At 41.8% G+C, this 25,601-nt stretch overlaps 1 protein-coding gene and 3 long non-coding RNA genes across 5 annotated transcripts in view; 2 read left to right on the top strand and 2 right to left on the bottom strand.

The window, feature by feature from the left end:
* GPALPP1 (GPALPP motifs containing 1) overlaps nucleotides 1–25,601 on the top strand; it is a 95,669-nt gene that overhangs the window by 45,785 nt on the left and 24,283 nt on the right. The window lies entirely within an intron of this gene.
* On the bottom strand, nucleotides 13,082–13,935 carry LOC115092224. The gene is made up of 3 exons (XR_003856951.1): nucleotides 13,788–13,935; nucleotides 13,403–13,464; nucleotides 13,082–13,238 (listed from the first exon to the last, which is right to left on the bottom strand). It is a non-coding gene; the product is annotated as an uncharacterized LOC115092224 (long non-coding RNA).
* LOC115092225 lies at nucleotides 14,602–15,348 on the top strand. The gene is made up of 3 exons (XR_003856952.1): nucleotides 14,602–14,749; nucleotides 15,075–15,136; nucleotides 15,301–15,348. It is a non-coding gene; the product is annotated as an uncharacterized LOC115092225 (long non-coding RNA).
* Nucleotides 20,914–25,601, bottom strand: part of LOC115092226 — an 81,926-nt gene continuing 77,238 nt past the window's right edge. Inside the window, exon 3 of the long non-coding RNA XR_003856953.1 lies at nucleotides 20,914–21,315. This is a non-coding gene — a long non-coding RNA (uncharacterized LOC115092226). The remainder of the gene's footprint in view (nucleotides 21,316–25,601) is intronic.

Below are 25,601 nucleotides of genomic sequence, written 5' to 3'. Positions count from 1 at the left end.
AGACATGATAGGTCCCTTGGAATAATAATTCCCAGGTAAGTAAATGAGTCCACAGCCCACTGCAAGGGAAAGTCCGCTCCCCACGCCTCCTGCAACGTTATCGGGCTAGCGAGGGCCTTGGATTTATGCATGTTTAAACGCAGCCCCGAGAAAACACCAAACGCCCAAACCAGGCGCAGAAGCGCTCTGAGGGAGTGCACGGGATCCGTCAGGAAAACCAAAAGGTCATCTGCAAACGCAGCGTACTTAAAAAGAGTCGAGTGAAATCTAATACCCCGGATTTCCTTTGTTAATTGGATTGCTAAAAGCAAAGGTTCCAACTGGAGGACATACAACAACGAGGATAAAGGGCAACCCTGTCGAGTACCACGGGAAATCGGGAACGCCTCCGAATGTTCTCCATTCACCAAAATAACAGCTTCCGGGGCCGAATACAGGAGTTCAATTCCTCTATAAAACAACCCCTCAAAACCCATCGTACGTAAAATCTGAAATAAATATGTCCATTCCACCCGGTCGAAGGCCTTTTCCGCATCAAAACTAATGGCCAAAAAAGGAGTCTCCATTTGTTGAGACATCGACATAGCCGCCAAAATGTTCCGAATATTTGTCAGGGCATAGCGTTTTTTAACAAATCCAGCTTGATCTGCCCGAATAAGGGAAGGGAGAACCTCCGCTAGGCGATCAGCCAGAATCTTGGCAAGCAGTTTTTGATCAAAATTTAACAAAGATATAGGCCGATACGATTCTGGTTGTAACAGGTCCTTCCCCGGTTTCGGAATAAACATAGAAACATAGAAATGACGGCAGAAGAAGACCAAACGGCCCATCCAGTCTGCCCAGCCAGCTTCACACATTTTTTCTCTCATACTTATCTGTTTCTTTTAGCTCTTGGTTCTATTTCCCTTCCTCCCCCACCATTAATGTAGAGAGCAGTGATGGAGCTGCATCCAAGTGAAATATCTAGCTTGATTAGTTAGGGGGTAGTAGGGGTAGTAACCGCCGCAATAAGCAAGCTACACCCATGCTTATTTGTTTTAACCCAGACTATATTATACAGCCCTTATTGGTTGTTTTTCTTCTCCCCTGCCGTTGAAGCAGAGAGCTATGCTGGATATGCATCTAAAGTGAAGTATCAGGCACATTTGGTTTGGGGTAGTAACCGCCGTAACAAGCCAGCTACTCCCCGCTTTGTGAGTGCAAATCCTTTTTTCCACATTTCCTCTTGCTGTTGAAGCTTAGAGTGATGTTGGAGTCACAGTAACCATGTGTATGTTTATTGAATAAGGGTATTGTGTCCAGGCAGTAGCCATCATTCTGGCGAGTCACCCACTCTTCATTGGCGGCCTCTTGACTTTATGGATCCACAGTGTTTATCCCACGCCCCTTTGAAGTCCTTCACAGTTCTGGTCTTCACCACTTCCTCCGGAAGGGCATTCCAGGCATCCACCACCCTCTCCGTGAAGAAATACTTCCTGTGCCCGATTAGTATGGGCTGGGAAAGATCCATCCGCTAACATCCCTGCAAATGCCTGCACTAGCCGGTCTGCTACCTTATCTATCATACATTTATAAAATTCCGCACTGTACCCATCTGGCCCTGGTGCTTTTAGGCGCTTGGCCTGCTGGATTATCAAGCGAACCTCCTCCGAGGTTATGGGCCTATTTAACTGTTCCCTCTGTTCCCATGTCAAATGAGGGAGTTGATATTTGGAACAAAATTGATCACATGCTTCCATAGGCCCACTTTCAGCCCTATATAGGGAACTATAAAAGTCTTGGAAACACCGCGCTATGTCCTTACGATCAGTCAATACCTGGCCGTTAGCGGATCTCAATGCCGGAACATGTCGCAAGCCCCGAGCTGAGCGCACTAAATTTGCTAATAACTTACCCGACTTATTACCATGTTGAAACAGCTTATATTGGTAGTAAAGAACGCTTTTCCGCACTCTTTGGTGCAAAAGAGTTTTTAGCTCCCCTTGTATAGTCCTAAACTGCGCTCGTGCATCGCTAGTATTTGTCCCCATCAGCCTCTTCCTTGCCCTACCCAATTGGGCTGTTAAAGCTAAGAGCCTACGGTTCATCACTTTTTTCCGATGAGCCATATACGAAATGATGTCTCCCCTAAGAACTGCTTTAGCAGTATACCAAAATAGAACCGGTGAGGCCCGCTGCTGGCCATTAAAGTCAACATAGTCCAGCCAACATTTATGGAGATACTCCCGAAAAGCCTCATCCAAGGCAAGATAGAAGGGAAACCTCCAAGACATCGAGCGTGACGTATTCAAATCCAACTCAATCTCCAACTTCACCAAGGCATGATCCGAGACCACTATATCTCCGATCTCTACCCCTCGAATTTTCGAACAACCATGTACACTTGTTAAAAAATAGTCGATTCGAGATAATGTCCCATGCGCTCTAGAAAGGTGTGTAAAGTCTTTTTCTCCGGGATGCAATACCCTCCACATGTCCATCAAGTGTAAGGAGTTCTCCAAAAAGGACGGGCCTTGCCCAAACCCCGCAGGCCTGGGAGCCAAGGGGGACCTGTCTAAAGCTGGATCACGTATGGTATTAAAATCCCCTCCAATTATGATAAGGTCTCCTAAGTATGGAAGCAAATGTTGATGTATCTCCCTGTAGAAAGATGGGTTATATGTATTGGGAGCATAAAGATTACAGAGGACTACTTTCGTATGATATAGATCCGCAATCAAAATGATATAACGGCCATGAGGATCTTTAATTTCCGCATGCACCGTAAATGGAACCGCTCGCTGTATCAAAATAGCCACGCCCGCCGACTTAGTGGTTGCCGAAGCATAAAAAATTTCCCCACCCCAAAGGCGTCCCAATTTCTGATGTTCAGAGTCAGTCAGGTGTGTCTCCTGTAAAAATGCTACAGCAGCCTGTTTTCTTTTTAAAAGAGCTAATATTTTGGTACGCTTAAAAGGCAAATTGACACCGCAAACATTCCAAGTAACTATATTAGTACATGAATTAGAGATTACTTACTTCAGAAAAGATCAAAATGGATGTGGTTCGTGCAGTTAGTATAGCTGTGTTTAAAAAAGGATTGGATAAGTTCTTGGAGGAGAAGTCCATTACCTGCTATTAAGTTCACTTAGAGAATAGCCACTGCCATTAGCAATGGTTACATGGAATAGACTTAGTTTTTGGATACTTGCCAGGTTCTTATGGCCTGGATTGGCCACTGTTGGAAACAGGATGCTGGGCTTGATGGACCCTTGGTCTGACCCAGTAAGGCATGTTCTTATGTTCTTATGTTCTAAAATATTTAGTATGAAATCCATGTGACAGCAGAGACCCTCCCAGCCGAGATCTCCAGCTGTCCGACTACGACTTCCCCACTTTAATCTCCTTGAGACCTTTGAGAACCATGTTTGAATCAATAAATGGACCTGTCTAATTCCCCTTGTAACCTCCCAACCCTCCCTCTCCCCTTGCTTCCTCCCCCCCCCCCCCGTACCCCCTCATGCACCATCTATAAGGTCTTCGCCGAAGACCGAGACCACTGCCCTTCCCGAATCCCTCCCGCCCACCCTCTGGCTTCATCCACCCCTCCTACTACAACCCCCCAACATTCTCCTCCCCGCCCCCCAACTCTTACTGCAACTGCTAAAACAATAGAACTGGAACATTAATGCATATCGTTGTGCCATTCTATCCTCATACAATAAAAACATTTAACATGCCAACATAAATGTGTCATTAAAACCAGACATAGAAATATGAGCACTGAGCTTAATAGATCCCCCAGGCTATCAAGGTTGTGCAGCAATTTGCTCCCTCCCTCCACATTGCTGGATCAGTTAATAAGACAGAAATAGTTGCCATGTGCCCATGTGTTCACGATAGGGAGAACTAAGGAAAAACTTAACAGCTATCAGAAGCTGGAGACAAACACACAATAACCATACAAAGGGTCTCACTCTCCGAATCTGACAGCCTCCCAAAAAACCTGAAGTCACTCCATACTTGCCCGGGGAAGCCTCCCTCCCGCCAACTTAAATATATAAAAAGAAGAAAATAAAATTAATCCAAAAATGACATCGGGGCTAGCATGCATGGCAATGAAAATAATTGGAACAGGCCGCCGAACTCTCCCTGCCTTCTCAAAATAAGCCATTTTTGGAATCAGCACTACCTCGCTGACTCCGCTGTAGCCATGTTTTAAATGTCTGCTTGCCCGCAAACTGAACCAGCAGTTTGAAAAAAAAACTATATAGGCTAGACCAATCGCACAGCTCATCTTGTAGCCTATTAATTTCCATTAATGAAACTGAGAAATGCAAATGGAGGCTTTTTAAAAAGGTGAGAACAAAAGAATCAACAAACCCACAACAGACATCACTGGAACTGGATCCTCATTTCTCAGCCTCATTGTGCGGACCGGCTCTATTTTTCTTAAGACCGAGATCTGGCTGAAATAAAGATTCCTGAAGTCTTGCTGTTGGCCCCACAGCAGAAGGAAGCAGGTTCAAGCATTCCTGAGACTTGCAGCATTTGTAAAGTTTAGGCTGTTTTGTGTATTAAGACTGGGGTAGTTAGACTGTTTTACTTTGGTAAAGTGCATGTTTAAGTTAATTTGATATGCTAGTGCTTTATTAAGTTTATAAAGCACATGAAAGTATATTGTTCTTGTGAGTCAATTGCTAAATGTGTAATGTTTCAATACCTGATAACCATTCCATTTATTGTAATGTACGGTATTTATTGAGGGCTATATTCAATAAGCCAACGAGTGGACAAGTTATTTAGCTAAAGTTAACTGGATAACTTATCCTGGGTATTCAGTGGGATAAATGTCCCGCTGAATATATATACACCCAAAGTTATTCAGCCACCTATAGCTGGATAGCTGAAAAATCTAACTGGCTATGTTGGAATGTAAACAATTAGGGTTTTTTTTAGATATGTGGATTTGTGTGGCCAGATAACTTGCTACTTAATCTTTTTTTTTTTTTTTTTTTTAAGATATCCGGTTAAGTAGCATTGTCAAAATAAAAAAAAAATAAAATAATGAATAAACATTTCTGCGATCCAATTCCCTCCCTTTCTCAACCAAATTCCTTTTCCACCATCCCAAACCCTTCCTAAATGTGTGAAAATTGTTGCGGTCTGCAGGTTGGGCCTCCCCACTCAACATTTAGGTTAACATTTTAAAATCCAGATTGCTACCGCCCTTCCATCCCCAAATACCCAAATTGTTGGGAGTGAGGTTTAAACTTACCCGCTCCCAGCATTCTAACGCTGCTTCTGTAACTTTACGCTTTCAGCAACGCTTCTAACAAGAGCAGCACGGAAGCAAGTGAGTTTATACCTCGCTCCCAGCAGAGTTGTTTTTTTGTTATCGGGGGTGGATGGAGTGATCTGGGTGGCTGTGGGGGTGTAACTCAGGCCATTGGGACTATGGGATGGGGGGAAGGGGAAAGCCAGATTTTAAAATAACTAACTGAAACAAGGAAGGGGGGAGGATACGACCTGCAAACCGCAACAAGTTTCACAAATTTAGGAGGGGATTGGGGGCTGCACAGTCCAACAGGATCCTCTATTAATTTTGATTGGGGAAGAGAGAGAATTGGGTCACGGACCCATTTACTTTTGTCTTTTTATTTTGACGGCATTACTTAACCAGATATCTTTTGAAGATACCCAGTTAAGTAGTAAGTTACCTGGCCACTCAAAGCCGGATATCTTTATACCTGCTCTGAAGCAGGTGTAACGTTAAATGGCTAACTTAGCCAGATAGAATTGAAATTTGTGTAAATCAGCCAGATAACTAAACTCCTCCCAGAAACTGCCCCAGAACGCCTCTTTTTCCTATGTGGTTAGATTTTAGCCGAATAATGACTTATCTGGCTACCATCTAGCTGGGTAAGTGACTCAATATTCAAAACCTTGCCATTTAGACTGGTAACTTGTGAGTTAGCAGTCTAACTGGCTTTGAATGTTGACCTCTTATTATACTAGATGTAATAAAACCTATTAAAGACAAACAGTAGGAGTTTTATTCTGATATACTCGGATATAGTCTAAGCTTAAATTGCTCAGGACAGATGTCATGTATTACCTACAGGATATAGGGAATTGGAATAGTCCATGTGGTTGGTGATCAGGGAGTATGTCTTTTTCAAAGATGTCACATAATTGTTTAAGTTTCATAAGCAGAAGAATGTGGGCATCACCACAGCCAAAATGAGTGTTGGTGGTTAAGATGGCTCTCATCTCCCCAGCCATCCAGACTATGTATAGGATCTGAAGATACCTTTTATTCATGGCAGAGCCATTAATCATGATCTTGTAAGGAATGGGTGAAGTCCTATAAGACTGGAGAAAGCAAACGTAGTATCTGCTTTAAATGGGGAAAAAGGAGTGATATAGGAATTATAAACGTGATAGTTTAATTTCAGTACGTGAAAAGATATTAGACCAAAAATTTGTAGCAATAAATATTTAAACATCTAGATGTCAGGGTGTAAATTACAAGCAAGACAGGAGACATGCTTTTCAGTGAAGTTTAATAAGGATACAAAAAAATCCACCAACAACATATGCTCTCTGACTTACAAATTGCAGAAGGAAAAAGAAAGTAAAGTAGTCCAAAATCTATGCTTTCCCTTACTGAGGAGCCAAAGGAAGGAGATCAGGGCAGTTCAGTGTGCTCTAGTGTGGCTTGCCCAGAGCGAGACTTCAGACTAGAGAGACATTGTGCCAGCAGCAGACTCTCTGCTGGCTAGAACTTAAAAACATCTGGGTAAAGAGGATGGCTCTAGCTGATTAGCCAGTCACTCCCTGGATGGGTGTACCCCGCCCACGAAACCTGGGAAAACTTATAGTGCTACTGCTTTACCCACTTCCACCAAGTTACAATAACTCTCTGTGCAGACCTCCAGGGCCAAGGGCTGAAAACTCCCAACCGGCCTTACACCATTCCCCCTGCAAGGAGGCCTCCAGGCCTCTTTGGAATACCCCAGGTTATCACAGCACCTCCATTTTTAGCAACCCGTACCTTCTTCCCCCTGGCCCTCCTGCCATAAGAGGCACACACATCATATAGACATGGCTGAAATAAAAGAAAAAATTAGTCAGAAGCTTATTTTGTAAGTCTTTCCTTGCCAGCTACCTCTCTAAAAGGGTTGTGAAGGCGGTCCTGCCAGTCTTACAGTGCAGTTAATATGTGGCAGAGCAGAGTCTGACAAAGTTTCTTCTGTTCCAGTATACCTTAGTTTCTCTTCACTAAAGTACTGATTGGAGAAATCCCAAAGGGAGCCCCTTTCGTTGATGCTATTGTCTTTTTTCCAACATGGCTAACTGTTTTGTCCGTGGTCTTTTTTCATAGTTGTATAGGCTCTACCTATGAATACTGAGAGCTTTGATGACTGTGTGTGATGATCTCAGCCTCTGCTGTAACCTTCTCTGGGACAGTTAACAGCCTCTCTTGGAGGCCTTGAGTTAGAATTTAATTCCGCTTTTTGCAATGCTTCAAAAGTGGATTACATTCAGGTACTGTAGGTATTTCCCTATCCCCAGAGGGCTTACAATCTAAATTTTACATGAGGCAATGGAGGGTAAAGTGACTTGCCCAAGGACACAATGAGCGACAGTGGGACTTGCACCCTGGTCTCCTGGTTCATAGCCCACTGCTCTAGCCACTAAGCTATTCCTCCACTCTAGGAGGAGAGTCCAGTTTTTCCAGTCGTGAGACAAGAGGTACTGTTGCCTACCCCATTTCCCGGATACATGCCTTTCAGGCTTGTTCCATGAATTCAGTCTTTCTGAGATGATTTCATTGCTACCTGATACTGCACCGCACAGGCAATCGCTCTCTTCTGTTCCCTACCCCATTACTTCGAGGGTATGCCGGGTCCCATATATTTCCTCACACTCTGGTTCCTTCGTCTCTTGGGTGGTTTCCCGGTGGGGATACTGAGCCTTAAAGTGTCCCAAACTTCCACACCACAGGCAGCGGGAGCGAGGTCATGGCTGTGGTCATCTGATGTCAACCCCTGATATAGCTCCCAGGAGGGAGTAGAACAAATTTACATTGGCTCTGGGGTATCTTGTTCATCGACTGCTGAGAGAGAATCCTGTAGAGGGGAGGACATGACTATCCCAGGATTCCTCACCTTGCCATTCCCCAAGTATGTGTCGGTCTAGATGCAGATGTTGATTAGGTGTTACAGAGAGGAGGGAGGCTCTGTTTGGACCAATTCATCCTTGATATCTTCTCTTAGGCCCAAATTAAACTGAAGTTCTTCACTCCACCCCACATCTGCCTGTAATTAATGAAAGCGGGCAACATATGATAAGGAGTCGTGTTAGACACCTCTCCACTGCATGTTTCTGATGGGGATCAGAAACATCTTTCTAAATTCCTGCAGAAAGGTATTTCACGTGCTCCCTTTCCATCAAAGTGATGGCCCATTTCAAAGCATTTCCTGTAAGTAGGGTTACCACCCAGCATAATTTCTTTACGTCATCTATAAAGTATTCTGGCAACAGTTTGAAATGTAAGTTACATTGATGTAAGAACCTTCGGTAACACCGCCTCAGCCCATCAAATCGCTCATGGGGCAGCAGGATAGAAGCTGGGCAGTTTCTCCTGATCGCAGTCTCTACTTGTCATTTGTGCTCATGGATTGTGTGCATTGTTTCCAGTTGTTTGCATTTATGTTGCCAAGATTTAGTAAGCTCCTTAAACTATGCCTGAAGTGACTGCAGCTGCTGTATCAGAAATTGAATCTGCTGTTCCTGATTCTCTAGTGCAGCCATCATCAGTTGTAGGGAGGAGAGAATCAAAGACTGCTTTAAGATTCAGCAACTCCTCAATAGTTGTTGAAGTCTCTTTCTTAACCCCCAAAACACTGAAGTTTCAGAATTGACTAACAAGGGGTGTGGTTCAGTCTCCCTTAGGGTATAGCTAGCTGCATACACAAAAAAAAAAAATCCTAGCTCAGCCGAGCTCTGATTTACTAAATTTATTTCCCTTTTTATCTGCTCCCTTAAAAAAAAAAATCCCAATCTGCTGTATCTGCAAAGTGGGCTGACACAATCTGTCAGGGTCTAAATTGCAAGCAAGACAGGATCCACATTTTTCAGTCAAAATAGCTCTGTGTGTAATGCTGGCCGGCTGTGGGACAGTCCTAAGACTGGCTATACTCACCACAGAGTGCCGTCGGCCTTCCCGCCACCTGGACACTGCCATTCTGCTGCATAGTGTCTCCTGTAGGTGCGTGCCACCCTAAGAAGGCCCTCCTGTAGGTGCGTGCCACCCTAAGAAGGCCCTTTGGTAGATGATATCAGCCCTGTGGGGTATATAAACCCCGTATACATTCTCAGCCAGGGCCTTTGCAATGGATGATCCTGCCATGTATCTTGCCTGCAGAACTTGTTGCTGTGTCCTGTCTCTTGCTCCCTGCCTTGCCTTGCCTTGTCATGTCTTCCCTCCAGACCTGCTTCTCTCCTCGTTTCTGCTCCTGCTCTTTGCCTTGCTTGCCTACCCTCCCGCCTTGCTCCTTGTCTTCTCGGTGTCTTGCCTGTTGTTCCTGCCCATGTCTTGTGCATCCACGCCTGTCTTCCCAGCTTTCCCTCTCTCTGACTGACACTTGGTTCTGACCCTGGCTTGGATTCTGACTTCACTTCATCTCTGCCTGGACATTGATGCTGCTGGATCTCCGCCTGTCCTGACTTTGGTCTGCTTTTGATGTTGCCTGACCGCTCTCCTTGGGATCTTCACCTAAGTCCTGCCAGCCTCTAGAACCCAAGGGCTCAACCCGTGGGGGGAAAGGAAGATGGGGTAGATAAAGTCAAGAAATCATTCCCTAGCACATCCACCTGCAGTTGGCATAGGCCTAGTGGGTTTGCTTGCTGGACTCTCAAACTCGTCATAGTCCAAGGGCTGTAACACTGTGCACAGAGCTCTGGTCCCACATCTCCAGGGCCAAGGGTTTAAATCCACCAACCAGCTTTACACTAGATTACAAGACACCATGAAACAACTAACATCTATTTTATTAGAAAATGATTTGCCAAACCATCCTTTCTTTGTTGACACAGTAAAAAGCCTATTAGGTAATGGGGAGGCAGTAAGCAGTGCTTGACACAGGCCTGGGTAAAACGGGCAGCTTTCTGGGGGCCTAGACAGAAAGGAGTCCTGAAAATAAAATGAAAACTGTGCTTGTGCTGACAGTGGCATTAATTCCACCCAATTTGGAAAACAAAAGAAAGTTAAATGATCTTCAGTATTAGACACAAAATCAGCAAGTCAGAGAACATTTTATTGTTGGATTTTTTTGTTTTCCTTATTAATATAACTGAGAGCCATTTTTGGTTATCAGTAAGCCCTGGGAAATGCCAAATAGAATAGGTTAATGCACGTGGGAGGATTCATTCAAATTCAGCCCCTCCCTTTGTGGGGACTGGAATGGCCGTACCCCTGAAAGACTTTATAATAGCTCTCTCCCGAGAGTTGTGGGCAGTCCCTTATGGTTTATCTCGTTAGGAGGTGGAGAGGAGCTTTTGTCTTTGTTGTTTTTTCAGGCCCAGTCAGAGGAGCCAGGTTCCCCTTCCAGTCTACTCACTGGCTGGTAGGGATATCTCTCTGGGTTGTTTTTTCAGGCATTTTGGACGTTTTTCGTGGTAGGAGCCTTACTGGACACTGGTTTTCTTGGATTCAGGGAACGGGGAGCCCTGTGTCTGGCACACCTGCCCTTCAGAGGCACTGACCTGTTATGAGGAGTAACTCCTGTGTTAATTTCGGTTAAGGGAAAGGGACATTATGTTAAAGATCCAGGAGGAAGGTTGTTTTTGGCTGCCCCTTCCTTCCTGCATTTTAAGCAGGGTAAGTTAACTACATCCAGGGATCCCACCAGTCAGGAGTCTTGTCCCACTGGAGAGCGAGAGGATTTATTGCTGTGCCCACTGGGACCACCACTTTAACTAATCCAGGAGGGTGGATGGACCCCTTGCTTACACAGATAGAGGTAAAGACTGTAACCAACGAGAGAGAGACTGTAGTGCTAGAATATATTTATTGTGCAATTTGTATTTTTTTCAGTAAAGACTTGAACCCAGTGCATCCAGTGTATTTATTTTGGCTTGCAGCACACACAGTGAAGAGAAATTGCCCCTCTCTCAGAAGGAAGTTAGTCACCTCTGCACTGGGCCCTGAAAGTTAACTCTTCCCCCCCCCCCCCCTAAAAAAAAATCTACACCCTGGGGAAGGAGTCGGATAGAAGAGCTAGCCAGGGTTCCTGCTCCAAAGAACTTACACATTCTTTTGTGGCCCCACCAGTGCAGGACAGGCATACCGGAGTGGGGTTACATTATACTTCACTATCTTGCTTGCAATTTAGATCCTGACATATTGTGCCAGCCCACTTTGGAGATCCAGCTGTTTAAGCTTTTTTTATAGGATTTTTTTTTCTCTCTCCTTTTGTTTTTGTGTGTGTGCAGCTAGCTGCATGCTGCGGGAGCGTAGCCCATACCTGGCATCATTTGTAGGTCATTTATAAATATGTTAAACAACAATACAGATTCCTGCTATTCACCTTTCTCAATTGAGGAAATTGACCATTTAGCCCTACTCTCTGTTTTCTATCTTTTAACCAGTTTGCAGTCTACAACAGAACACTGCCTCCTATCCCATACTTTGTCAAACGCTTTCTGGAAATTCAGGTACACTGTATCAACTGGCTCATGTTTATCCATGTTTATTCATGCCTTCAAAAAAAAAAGTCACAGATAAGTGAGGCAAGACTTCCCTTGGCTAAACCCATGTTGGCCTTGTCCCATTAAATTATGACTGACTATATGTTCAGTAATTTTGTTCTTTAATAATAGTTTCAACCATTTTGCCTAGCACTGACATCAGGCTTACCAGGCTGTAGTTATCTGGAACACCCCGGAACAGTTTTTAAAAACTGGCATTATGTTGGCCACCCTCCAATCTTGAGGATCCATGGCTGATTTTAATGATAATTTACAAATTACGGTAGGTCTGCAATTTAATTTTTTGCTCTTTCAGCACTCTGGGATGTATACCAATTTGGTCCAGGTGATTTGCTACTCTTTAGTTTGTCATTTTGTCCTGCTATATCTTCCAGCTTCACTGAGATTTGTTTCAGTTCCTCTGATTCATCACCTTTAAATATCAGGTCTGGTATGATTATCTCCCTTACATCTTCCTCAGTAAAGATTGAAGCAAAGAATTCTTTTAGTCTCTCTGCTATGGCCTTGCCTTCCTTAGTGCCCCTTTTACCCTTAGACCATCTAATGCTCCAACTGACTACCTCACAGGCTTTTTGCTTCAAAAAAGTTTTTATTATGAGTTTTTTTGTTTCCAAAGCAAGCTTCTTTTCAAATTCTTCCTTTGCTTTCCGTATCAGTATTTGACTTGTCAGTGCTTATGCTGCTTTTCCTTTTTTTTTTTTTTTTTTTTTTTTAAAGATTTTCTTTTGGCTAGAATAACCTCACCTTACTCTTTAATGATGCCAACAATCATTTGGCCTTGCTTACATCTTTTTTAATGCATGGAATACATCTGGTCTGGGCTTCTAAGATGGCATTTTTAAGCAACGTCCATGCCTGATGTAAATTCTTAACCTTTGCAGCTGCCCCTTTCATTTTTTTTTCCTAACCATTTTCCTCATTTTATCATGGTCTCTCTTTTGAAAGTTAAATGCTATCATAGTGATTTCCTTAGTTGTCTTCCCACCAATTATCACGTCAATTTGGATCATATTATGATCACTATTGCCAAGTGGCCCCAATATCATTACTTGTCGCACCAAATCATGTGGTTCACTAGGGATTAGGTCTAAAATAGCTCCCCCTTTTGTTGGTTCTTGTTCAAGCTGCTTCATGAATCAGTTATTTCATTTAGAAACCTGATCTCCTTAGCATGACCTGATGTCAGTTTGCCTAGTCAACAGTGGTGTAATTGAAATCACCCATTATTACTATGTTGCAAATTTTGTTAGCTTCCCTAAATTTTGTTAGCATTTCAGCATCTGTTTGTTCATTCTGGCCAGCTGGATAATAGGACTGAAGAAACAGCAAGGAAGGCTGTCTAACAAAGCCGTGAGGGCGACAAAACAGGATTAGCAGCCAGATGTCCAAATGCTTTCCTTTATTGGGTGGTAACACGAATATATGAACAATGCCCAACTCTGGCCGAGTTTCGCCCTCTTACAATGGGGCTACATCAGGGGCTACAACATACAATAACACATACTTGTAAATAATAAAAAATAATAAGAAGAACATAACTGAAACACACAATTAGAATGGTAACATGAAAATGTGGTGTAGATATTAATTATGACACAGCATGTGAGTGTGAAAAAGAGAACAACAATTGAATTTTGGTCTTTACCTCTACTTGAGTCGTGTTATGATGACAATCCAAGTCTTAAAAAAGACTGTGCAACAAAAGGTCTGTAAATTAAATGTATAAATTCATTGAAAAACAATATTGAATCTTAAAAATTCTAAAAAATATTTATAGACCTTTCAAAAAACATCAAAGCTGGCATGATAGAATTAACCATATTAAAAATAGAGCACTAAAAAATAATAAAATTATAACAGGTAGTGAAAAGTAAATAAAATAAATAAAATGAAATAAATTACATTTACACCATATCTTAATGTGATTTCCACTGACAAGAAAATTTGTGTGAAAGATAAATTTTTTAAAAAAAGTTGATGTTATGTATCAATAAATGAGAGCTGCACTCAATATAGGAGTATATACTCACTATTGGAAAGGCTGGTTAAACTCTCAATGACAGCGGTACCTCAGTTTCTTATTTCGTAAACAACACAAGGGTTGCAAATGTGCCGAAATCTTGTTTGGAAAGATTGAAAAATTAAAAAAGAACATACTTCCTACGTAAATAGGCGAATAAAGATTGCAGAAACATATTGACTCTAAATACATATTGTGAAAAAAAAATTTTTAACTATGTGTACGTGTAAAACATGTGAACAAAAATAAAACAATGCTGATTTGACATTATTCAAGACAATTAGCAGGGTTATGATGAATGACTTTTGAAACGGCTCATGGTTAGAAAAAATAAGTACATAAAGTGAGGAATATAGGTTAAATGCAGATGGGTAAGGGTGCTTTAAATTCTACATATGATAAATAAATTGCTACAAAATACGGAATGTATATAAGCTGATTGACTATAGTTACCGGCAGCAGTAGCATTCTATGAGCTAATGTAATGTTTTTTATGATCTTCTTAAAACAATACATAGATGTTCTATTTTATCCTCTAGTCAATCAGCTTATATACATTCCGTATTTTGTAGCAATTTATTTATCATATGTAGAATTTAAAGCACCCTTACCCATCTGCATTTAACCTATATTCCTCACTTTATGTACTTATTTTTTCTAACCATGAGCCGTTTCAAAAGTCATTCATCATAACCCTGCTAATTGTCTTGAATAATGTCAAATCAGCATTGTTTTATTTTTGTTCACATGTTTTACACGTACACATAGTTAAAAAAAAATTTTTCACAATATGTATTTAGAGTCAATATGTTTCTGCAATCTTTATTCGCCTATTTACGTAGGAAGTATGTTCTTTTTTAATTTTTCAATCTTTCCAAACAAGATTTCGGCACATTTGCAACCCTTGTGTTGTTTACGAAATAAGAAACTGAGGTACCGCTGTCATTGAGAGTTTAACCAGCCTTTCCAATAGTGAGTATATACTCCTATATTGAGTGCAGCTCTCATTTATTGATACATAACATCAACTTTTTTTAAAAAAATTTATCTTTCACACAAATTTTCTTGTCAGTGGAAATCACATTAAGATATGGTGTAAATGTAATTTATTTCATTTTATTTATTTTATTTACTTTTCACTACCTGTTATAATTTTATTATTTTTTTAGTGCTCTATTTTTAATATGGTTAATTCTATCATGCCAGCTTTGATGTTTTTTGAAAGGTCTATAAATATTTTTTAGAATTTTTAAGATTCAATATTGTTTTTCAATGAATTTATACATTTAATTTACAGACCTTTTGTTGCACAGTCTTTTTTAAGACTTGGATTGTCATCATAACACGACTCAAGTAGAGGTAAAGACCAAAATTCAATTGTTGTTCTCTTTTTCACACTCACATGCTGTGTCATAATTAATATCTACACCACATTTTCATGTTACCATTCTAATTGTGTGTTTCAGTTATGTTCTTCTTATTATTTTTTATTATTTACAAGTATGTGTTATTGTATGTTGTAGCCCCTGATGTAGCCCCATTGTAAGAGGGCGAAACTCGGCCAGAGTTGGGCATTGTTCATATATTTGTGTTACCACCCAATAAAGGAAAGCATTTGGACATCTGGCTGCTAATCCTGTTTTGTCGCCCCCAGCTGGATAATAGTACATCCCCACTGCTTTTCCAACCCCTTTTTCACAGAACTCCCTACCCCCCAAACCCTTTCCTGATTCCTCGTTCCTCTGTCCCCACCCCCAACCTCCCAGAACTGATCACTGCGGCAAGAAGAGGAGAATGACAGCACTTTGGGCTGCGTTGCCATCCTCTGCCGCCCGGACCTGATTGCTGCTTTCAGTTGCCCAGGACACTATACAGCCCCACAGTTGAATGAAGCAGTCAGGCCCAGGTGGCAAAGGAGGAGGATGTGGTCCAAAGTGCTGCCGCTCTCCTCCTCTTGTTGCTATAGTGATCAGTGGGAGTGAAAGAACCAAAAAGGGATTTGAGGGGTGGCGTTTGAAATGTGCCAACGTGGGAGAGCCACCCTTTGCTTTTCCAATCTGACCTGACCAGATGTGGTTTCCTGTGGCAAGCCCATGAAGAATGGCAAATTCCGAAGGCAGGGACAGATTTTGTGGCCTTTCCCTTGGCTGCGGAATCCCAGGAGACCAGGGTCCCTGATTATAATTCAAATTTAACAGAAATAAATAGGATGAAATGTAGCAAAGGCAAACGTAAAGTATTGTCCTTAGGAGTAGCCTGGTGGCTAAAAGAGCAGGCTGTGAGCAAAGGAAGGCAGGGTTCAAATCCTGCTGACACTCCTTTTGACCTTGGCCAAATTGTTTCACCGACCATTGCATTGGGTACAAACTTAGACCTAGATTCATCAAAATGTTATAAATATAATGGAAATAGCACCTGCGATTAAAAAAAAAAGGAGGGGTGCATGGTTTAGGCTAATTTCCCTGCTCCCACATCGCATAGGTAATTTCTGCAACATGCAGTTCTATCATTTATTCTGTGGCAACAAGCTCTGTTCACTGTTAACATATGTGCCTGGACCAGAAAGTGAACTTCTTGCAGTGTAAAGCAAAAATGTTAGTATCGCACATCTTTCCATCGCCTTTAGAACTGCTCCAGGTGTAGCTGTCCACATAGCAATATCCTCAGGTCAAATACAATAACTGCCATTATCTTCACAAAACTCCTCAGACTTCAGCCCCTGTGACTGTTGAACCTGAGGCGAGTGGCTATTTTGTTTCTCTTTTAAATGCAAAAACTTTTTTTTCCATTTTGTAGACATTTAATTGATGCATGTTACTACAAATGCACATTCTGTGTTTTTGGTTTTGGTTTTTTTTAATTCAGTTTACAACTGGCTCCAATCCCAGTTATCATCTTTATCTGTTCAGGAGATAAACGCCTACAAATCATAGTTCTCAGTGCAATTACCAGAGTTATAATTATAATGTAATTTGTCTCTCCCTGGGCTTAATCGGGAGCACTACAGGAATCTTTTTGCTGTTACCATCTGTGGCTGGCCCAAGAGATGAACTCTTGTAATTCACAGTGCAAAACTAAGACCTAAATATTACACATCATTCCATCTCATAAATTTTGTCCAGACTGCTTTGGGCATAGCTTTTCACATAGCAATATCCTTAGTTTCCAAAAGTGAAGTGCAATAATTGCCATAATAATTGCACTTCATCTCCTGTGATCACTGAGGCTGAATCAAGTGGCTCTTTTGTTCCTTTTTTAAACATGCAGAAAAAAAATTCCTCTTTATAAGAATATAATTGATTCATTTTAGTTCACATGCATATTCATCTCATTTGCTGAGCTGTAACTGATTCCAGTCCCAGTTATCAGCTTTGTCCTTTCCAGGAAAATGAACTTCTACAAATCATAGTTATCACACAGTGCAATACCAGAGTTTTAACTATAATGTAACTTGCCTGTACATAGGCTTAATGAAAAGTCTCTAGGTGTAACTTTCCACATAGTACAAATCACGGATTTCTGAAAATAATGCACAATGATCACCGGATTCTAATGTCCGGGTGGGTGCACACCTCAGCACCAGTGATCATCAAACAGTATGGTTTGATATTGCAAATAGGATCTGGAGAAGTGTCACAAAGACCTGAGTTTTGAACTTCAAAAAAACAGACTTTGTAGAAAAGGGGAAATATCTGGAAGCAGAACTTGAAGACAGAGAAAATGGGAGAGATCGAACAACAGTGGGCCAAACTAAAAGGAGCAATTACAAAAGCAACAAATCTATATGTTAGAAAAGTAAACAAAAGTAAGAGAAATAAGAATCCAATCTGGTTCACAAAGGAGGTGGTTGACGTAATAAAAGCAAAAAAAACAAACAGCTTTTAAGAAATATAAAGGATCCTAAAAAGTGGAGCACAGGGAGGATTATCTGGCAAAACTGAGGGAGAAGAAAAAAGTAATCAAGAAAGCAAAAAGTCGGGCAGAGGAAAGGATTGCCAAGGAGATAAAGCAAGGTGAGAAAACATTTTTCAGATATATCAGAGAAAGGAGAAAGGTCCATAGTGGTATAGTGAAATTGAAAGTATCAATGGGTGGAGAGATGATGAATTAGCAGAAATATTAAACAAATTCTTCAGTTCAGTGTTCACTAAGGAAGACCCTGGAGAAGGTCAGTCACTTGTTATCAAAACTGTAGAAGGGGGTGGAGTAGATGAATCACCTTTTACAGAAGATAATATATGGGTAGAGCTAAGAAAACTGAAAGTGGACAAAGCCATGGGGCCTGATGAGGTTCACCCCAGAATACTGAGAGAAATCAGAGATGTGCTGGTGGGTCAACTGTGTGACCTGTTCAGTAGATCCCTGGAAAAGGGTGAGGTGCCTAGTGACTGGAGAAGAGCGGTGGTGGTCCCGCTTCACAAAGGTGGGAGCAGAGAAGAAGCTGGAAACTACAGGCCGGTTAGCATCACTTCAGTGGTGGGAAAATTAATAGAGACTCTGCTGAAGGAAAGGATAGTGAACTATCTACAATCCAGTGGGTTGCTCGATCAGAAGCAGCATGGATTCACCAGGGGAATGTCCTGTCAGGCGAATCTAATTGATTTCTTTGATTGGGTATCTAGAGAATTGGATCAGGGAAGAGCGCTTGATGTAATTTACTTGGATTTTAGTAAAACGTTTTATACAGTCCCACATAGAAGACTCATCAACAAAATGAGAAGCTTGGGAGCCAGCTCCAAGGTGTTGGCATGGATTACAAACTGGTTGACGGATAGAAGAAACAGGTGATGGTAAATGGAACCTACTCTGAAGAGAGAATGGTGTTAAGCGGAGTGCCACAGGGATCGGTGTTGGGACCGGTTCTGTTCAACATCTTTGTGAGCGACATTGCGGAAGGGATAGAAGGTAAAGTTTGTCTATTTGCGGATGATACTAAGATCTGCAACAGAGTGGATACGCTGCAAGGAGTACAGAGAATGAGATGGGATTTAAGGAAGCTGGAAGAGTGGTCAAAGATATATGGCAGCTGGGATTCAATGCCAAGAAATGCAGAGTCATGCATCTGGGGTCTGGTAATCAGAAAGAACTGTATGCGTTGGGGAGTGAAGGGCTGATGTGCACGGAGCAGGAGAGAGTCCTTGAGGTGATAGTGTCTAACATCCTCAAGTCGACGAAGCAGTGTGTCACGGTGATAGCCAAAGCCAGAAGAATGCTGGGCTGCATAGAGAGAGGAATATCGAGTAAGAAAAGGGAAGTGATAATCCCCTTGTACAGGTCTTTTGAGGCCTCACCTGGAGTACTGGGTTCAGTTCTGGAGACCGTATCTCAAAGGAGACAGAGACAGGATGGAGGCTGGCCAGAGAAAGGCAACCAAAATGGTGGGTGGTCTCCATCGAATAACTTATGAGGAGAGGGTGAAGAACCTGAATATGTATATCCTGGAGGAGAGGAGGAGCAGGGGTGATATGATACAGACCTTCAGATACTTGATAGGTTTAAATCATCCATGGTCATCAACAAACCTTTTCCATTGGAAACAATTTAGTAGAACTAAGTAGCATGATTTGAAACTCCAGGGAGGAAGACTTAGAACCAATGTTAGGAAATATTTCTTCACTGAGAGGGTGGTGGATGCCTGGAATGCCTTTCCGGAGGAAGTGGTGAAGACTAAAACTGTGATGTATTTCAAAGGGGCATGGGATAAACGCTGTGGATCCCTAAAGGCTAGAGGATGAGAATAAATAAAAAAAAGCTTGGGGGGTAACCTGCACGGAGCGGCAGTTACTACCTTGGGAAGCATTCTGGGCAGACTAGATGGACCATTTTTGTCTTTTTCTGCCGTCATTACTATGTTACTATGTTAGATTATTAACAATACATCATATAACTCACACTTCTCATGTATATTTAAACTTGGTCAGGTGTTTATTTTTCACCTCTCCCAAATACAACATATCAAAATCTTCTCATATTTATTTTTTTATCCTTCTCCATTTTACTAAACTTTATTATTTATCACAGCATAGTGCAAATCCTATGAGGTCAATATTCAGTTCCTGGCTGGATTGCCAAATTACCTGGATAAATTTATCCAGGTAACTTTGAAGGGATATTTAGTGGAAGCCTTAAGGCAGATTAGAATAGATTTAAATTCTTCAAGGCACAGGATATTTTAAGAATTCAAGGACATGGTTTATTGTATTCAATGTTGAACATTAATAAAACTTTGTTTAATAAAAAAAACAATAGCTTTAAATGAACAGAGGTATTAGAACAGCTTATACTCCAATCAGAATTTGCAATTAATGTAGCATTGGGATTCAACATAAGAAATTCCATTTGTGAATAGTTCCAAGACAGAGTTGTATCCCTGTTGTGTATAACACAGTCCCTCTTCAAAATTGAGTTGCAGTTGTGGGTCATAGGGGAAGACCTGGCTAAAAAGCAATGCCTTGGCTCTTTTTCTGAGCTTAAGGTAGCAAGGCTCCAGGTGCAGGGTTAGTGGTACTTTGTTCTCATGCAGGACAATCTGGTAGTGGTCGGAGAGGAGAGAACACTTTGGCAGAACAGAATTCCCTTGAGGGCGTGTAAGGGGAGAGAAGTTGAGAGAGGTATTCAGGGGCCTGTTAATTCAAGCATTTGAAGTCATAGCAGAGAGTTTTAAATTTTATTCTGCTTTCTGCTTTTGCATCTACCAAAATTCTCATGCCAATACCTTGTAGGAAATGGAAGCATTTCGAACTGTATCGTGAGATGCCATATTATAACAAATGCCAGTAATCAATTTGGCAAGAGGATCTTGCTAACTTTAAAATATGGGGTTCCATTGTGAAGTTTTGGTTGAGTTGGAACCCCTAGGCTTCATACCAACTCCTTAAGATGTAAAGCAATATCTGCTAGTGAGGGAAGCGATTATAAGGAGTGACCTTGGCGGCTGAGCCAAAGGAATCCTGATTTAGATGGGTTTAGTCTGGGTTTGTATCTGCTAAGCCATTGGGCTTCCTCTATAAGATAGTTATTGTGACTGGTAATGGATAATGTTTGGTCAGATCCCATTTTGATGCAGAGTTGGATATCATCCGCATATAGTTAAAACCAATAACAGTATCCCAGAAAAATCTAATTAGGTGGAAAATAAATTCCATACCACAATATTTCATCAGGTCTACAATTTTTTATTACATATAAATATAGACCATCAAAATAGGCATCATCAGTGGAGTGTAATTAAACACATCAATGATATTCAGTTTTATATTTAATCATAGGTCTCTAGAATTGTCCCACTCTTTTTTTTTTACTTTTTGTTATGCACTTAAAAAACATATCAATTTAATGTTCATTTTTTTTGTCTCATGACAGTGATGCCATAATTTATCCTGTTAGATTGGCCCCCAATGGTCGATGCTATCCACGGTGATTCTCTTCACAAAGTGCTGTGTTCTTCTCAGCGTAAAATGCCCATCACTTCTCAGCCGACACGGAACCGTGTTTCGAACTACCGTTCTTCATCAGGGTGCTTTATTCAAAATATCGGTCTATGGACAAAATATCGTACTCTTTCTTATTAAAGAAGTCAGTGTAAAGATCATTAAAATGCATACCATCATTCAAGACACTCACTGGCATAATAACATTGAATCGGAAATGACAGGCTTCATCTTCAAAGCAACCACTCATTTTTAAAGGTCTGGTCTTGTCACTCAAAACATGCCATTCGTTACACATTACATAACAATAAAGAATACCAGTCAATCTTGTTATTGAGGCCATTAGGTGACACAGTATTCTGTTCCCTATAATTTCTGTTCCCTTAATTTAACTGACATACCAGGTCATCCCCTCGTGGATATTTCTGTACTCTTTCAATTATGATATTTTGTCCATAGACCAATATTTTGAATAAAGCACCCTGATGAAGAGCGGTAGTTTGAAACACGGTGTATAGGGACCTTGATTAGTTGGGTGATACTAAGGTTGTCCCTGTTATGCTAGAAGCTGGTGGTGTGCCCTTTGAGAAGGGATTCTGCATGATATTTGAAATCTCCTAGAGGCAAGAAGTTGAGGGTAGTGATAGCAGTTTCACATAGTTTAAGGAAGGAGTCAGGCTAGTTATCAAATGGATGGTAGATAAGATCAATTTTAGGTCCTTCATTGCCTTGGAGCTTTGTTGCTAAACTGTCAGATTTTCTTATCTGTTTAGTAGTCACTTGTTCCAGGGCTAGTGAGTGTTTGAATTTGATATCAACTCCTCCTTCATGGCCCATGAGTGTGAGACTTTGGTAGCCAGGTGGATAGAGCTGAGTGAGAGTAACAGTGTCACCCTTTCCTTTTCAGGTTTCAGTGATACATAGGATGTGGAATTGGTATTCTTGAGTTTGATACTGAATGAGGTGAGATTTACTGTTTGCAGTGTGAATATTAAGAAGGCCTAGTTGAATGTATAGAGGGATAGATCAAGGTTGCAAGAGGATAGGGAGATGATACCTTGTACTGTTTGGCTTTAGTGGTAATGGATCTCATCCACCCCAAATCACCTGCAAAAGTAAAGTGATTTTGCTGAAGCACATAGTGCTGGTGTATTATGGCCTTTTGCTTTTTCAGGGTCTGAGGGAGGCAGGTGGCGTTTTAGTTTTCCTTTAGGGTAGGGGTGATCCTTTGTGGCATAACTATATTATTTTTAATGACTGTACAGAATCCATTTGTTCAGTATTAATTTAATTGATAATTTAGCCTATGCTAGACAGACTCGAGGGGTAGAGTGGAAGGGATTAAAGTCCAGACAGCAGGAACATGAGAAAAAAAGCTCTAGATTTCTATCTTGACTCTCTCACTGGTCACTTCTGTAAAGGAGAGAGAAAAACAGCTGTATCACTGCTCTTTGAAATCCAGCTGCCACTCAGCTAGTCTTTTGAGCCCTACCAGTTTATATACAAATTCAGGGCCCTGCCACTATTCAGAGGAAGCCCAGGTACACAGCTCCCACTCTGATTGGGCAATTTGGCTTTATACTCTTTTCACTTACAGCAGAGCAGATACCCTTGTCCTCAGACAGCACGAACATAAGAAAAAAGCCCTGGGTTTTCTCCTTGCCTCTCTTACTGCTCACTTCTTCAAGGGAGAGAAAAAACATACAGCTGTATCACTACTCTTTGAAATCCATCTGTCAGTCAGCTAACTCAGGTATCTGGCGAACTTTAGGACTGTTCTTCAGCATGATCAGTGTTAGCCAGATATGCTGTGGCTGGATATCTGTCCACCCTGGAATTACCCCATGTTAGAGCTTCCCAAACTTTTAGCCAATGTGACCCCGTTTTAGCACTTAAAAATTCATGACCCCAGAAGAAGACCAAAATATATTAGCAGAGTTGCGGTCCCCCCTCCAACCATCACTGTACTCTCAGCCTTCCTGCATTGCAGTTGGTTTCCTCTCTCAGCCTCCAGCCCCTTCAGAGAACGTCCTCTCTTAACCTTCTCCCTTCCAGCAGACACCCCTCTCTCAACTCTTGCCCTCTAGTGGATCGCCTCTTATAAATCCCTAGTATCCTACCTCTCTTACCCCCTTCAGCCCTTTTTGTATCTCTCTAGTTGATCCTCATGCTCAAGCCCATCTTATAACCCCCAACTGATCCTTTGTCTTCCCTTCCCTCTCACCGTATTCCTTCTTTATGTTCATTTACCATCCTCTTTCTCTCTCACCTTCCAGCCTCCCCTCCTCCTCTCACATTCCCTCCTGCTGATTCCCTGTCACCCTCCAACTCCTTTCTTACATCCTCCAGTCATTCTCCCTTTCTCGCCTCCACAGACAGTCCCTCTCCAGGTGATCTAACCCTGAAACCCCTCCGGCATCTGATCCCTCCCTTCAAACAGTCCCTCCTCCAAACATACCCCTGGCCAGGCTCAGCAGTATCATTTTCATTTCAGCCCCAGGCAAAAGATGGTTGGCAATTGGTGGGAAGACAGATGATGGCAATATTTTTTTTCTTGTGTGGGTGGGTGAGGGAAGAGGAGCAGTGGCAATTTCCACCAGCATGAAGTAGACTCAGTCCTCGAAAGTTCATACTTTAATAAGTTGGTTAGTCTATAAGGTGCCAATCAACTCCTATCATCCTTGGCAAATGGAGTCTTTTCTTAACAGTTTGCTAATACGTTTGCCGAGAAATCTTGGAACATCAGCAACTTATTGCCCTTCGTTTCAGAATATATCTTTTTTTTTTTTTTTAAAGACTGCCATAATACTTATTTTGTCAGCATAATTCAGTGCTCTTATAATCACTTGTCTTGGTCTCTCCTTATCAATCAAGTTGACTTAGGGAATAGCCACTGCTTTTAATCGCATCAGTAGCATGGGATCTTCTTGGTGTTTGGGTACTTGCCAGGTTCTTGTGGCCTGGTTTGGCCTCTGTTGGAAACAGGATGCTGGGCTTGATGGACCCTTGGTCTGACCCAGCATGGCAATTTCTTATGTTCTTATGTTTCTCTAATAATACCTTATGGGGGGGCCTTTTCATGTGTTCTCTAATGTTCATCTGATGGAATCCCAGATTCAGTGGAAGCTAATCTTCACAAATATTCATAAACTCTTTCTTTTACCAATTCTGGTAGATCTACAATCCTGTTATTATTCCGCCTACCTCTCTCTTTTTTCCTGATCAATGATCCTCCTTTACCTAGTATATGATTTTTCTTTTCTAATGCTGCTACTTGATTTCATAGCCTCAGTTAAATCTTTTTGTAACGCTAACCTGTTTCCATTTTCAGGGATCCTTGTGGTTTGTACTTCTGTCCTTTTTAATTTCATCTGTAATGGCTGGAGTTTGAAGGCTTGTCCTTTAATGCAGCCATAATACATTTGAAACTTCTCTTACAATTTCCATTCAGTATAGATTATTCCTATTCCTGTGCCATCTTCCACTTTCTTAACTTTTTCACTGGGCTTTCAACTCCACTTTTGAGGAAATCTCGGACAAACCTTTTTTGAACAAACCTATCTATGCACTCAGGGCTAGGGGAAGCACTAAGTGAACTAGGCAATTACCTAGAATGCCACAGGTTTGGAGGTGGCCCATGGCCTGCCTACTGCTTCCATCAGCCCTATTCAGAATTATGAAAGCAATATTCCCAACCCTGGTGGCAGCCGCAGCACCACAGTGATGGGGCCTCCTCATTCCTGCTCTTGGGGGCCGGAAGCAGACATGTCTTGTGGACCCCCATGTGCAGGAAGGAGGAGGCTTAACCATTGCAGCTGGAAGGAGCAATAGATATAGGCCCCACGAGTCCAGAAGAAAAGGTTTAGGTGTCACAATATTGCAGCGTGGGCTGGGCATACCTGGATTCGGGAAGCAGAAGCAGCATTGGCAGGCCCTCCTGGCCAAATAGTGTAAGAGCAGAATCAGCTTGGGCCACGCGGTCAAAGAGAGGAAGAGGAGCAGCAACAGACGGCCTGCATGGTCAAAGTCTGGAGCTCCACAAGGAAGACAGTGGAGGCCTCCTGATGCCATAGGGGCCCAAGAAGAAAACTGATTCTGCTGCCTGCACCTCCAGGGCAAAGAAAGTATATGTGTGTGAGATTGTCTTGCTTTATGAAATACCCCAAGTCTCTTATTCTGTATGTTTGCCTTATTAGATTGTAATCGCTATTGAGCAGGGACTGTTTTTTTTGAATGTTTGTACAGCACTGCATGTCGTGTAGTGCTATAGAAATGTTAAGTAGAATTAGAGTGTGTGTGTGTGTGTGAAAGAATGTGTAAGTGCATGTATGTGAGCCTATGATACTGCATGTACATATGTCGGAGAGAGAGAGAGCAAATGTGTGTGAGTGTAA

Source organism: Rhinatrema bivittatum, chromosome 5, assembly GCF_901001135.1.
Source record: "Rhinatrema bivittatum chromosome 5, aRhiBiv1.1, whole genome shotgun sequence".
NCBI classification, from domain to species: Eukaryota; Metazoa; Chordata; class Amphibia; order Gymnophiona; family Rhinatrematidae; genus Rhinatrema; species Rhinatrema bivittatum.
The sequence above is the reverse complement of the archived record's forward strand: the minus strand, read 5'-3'. Positions and strand labels throughout refer to the sequence as shown.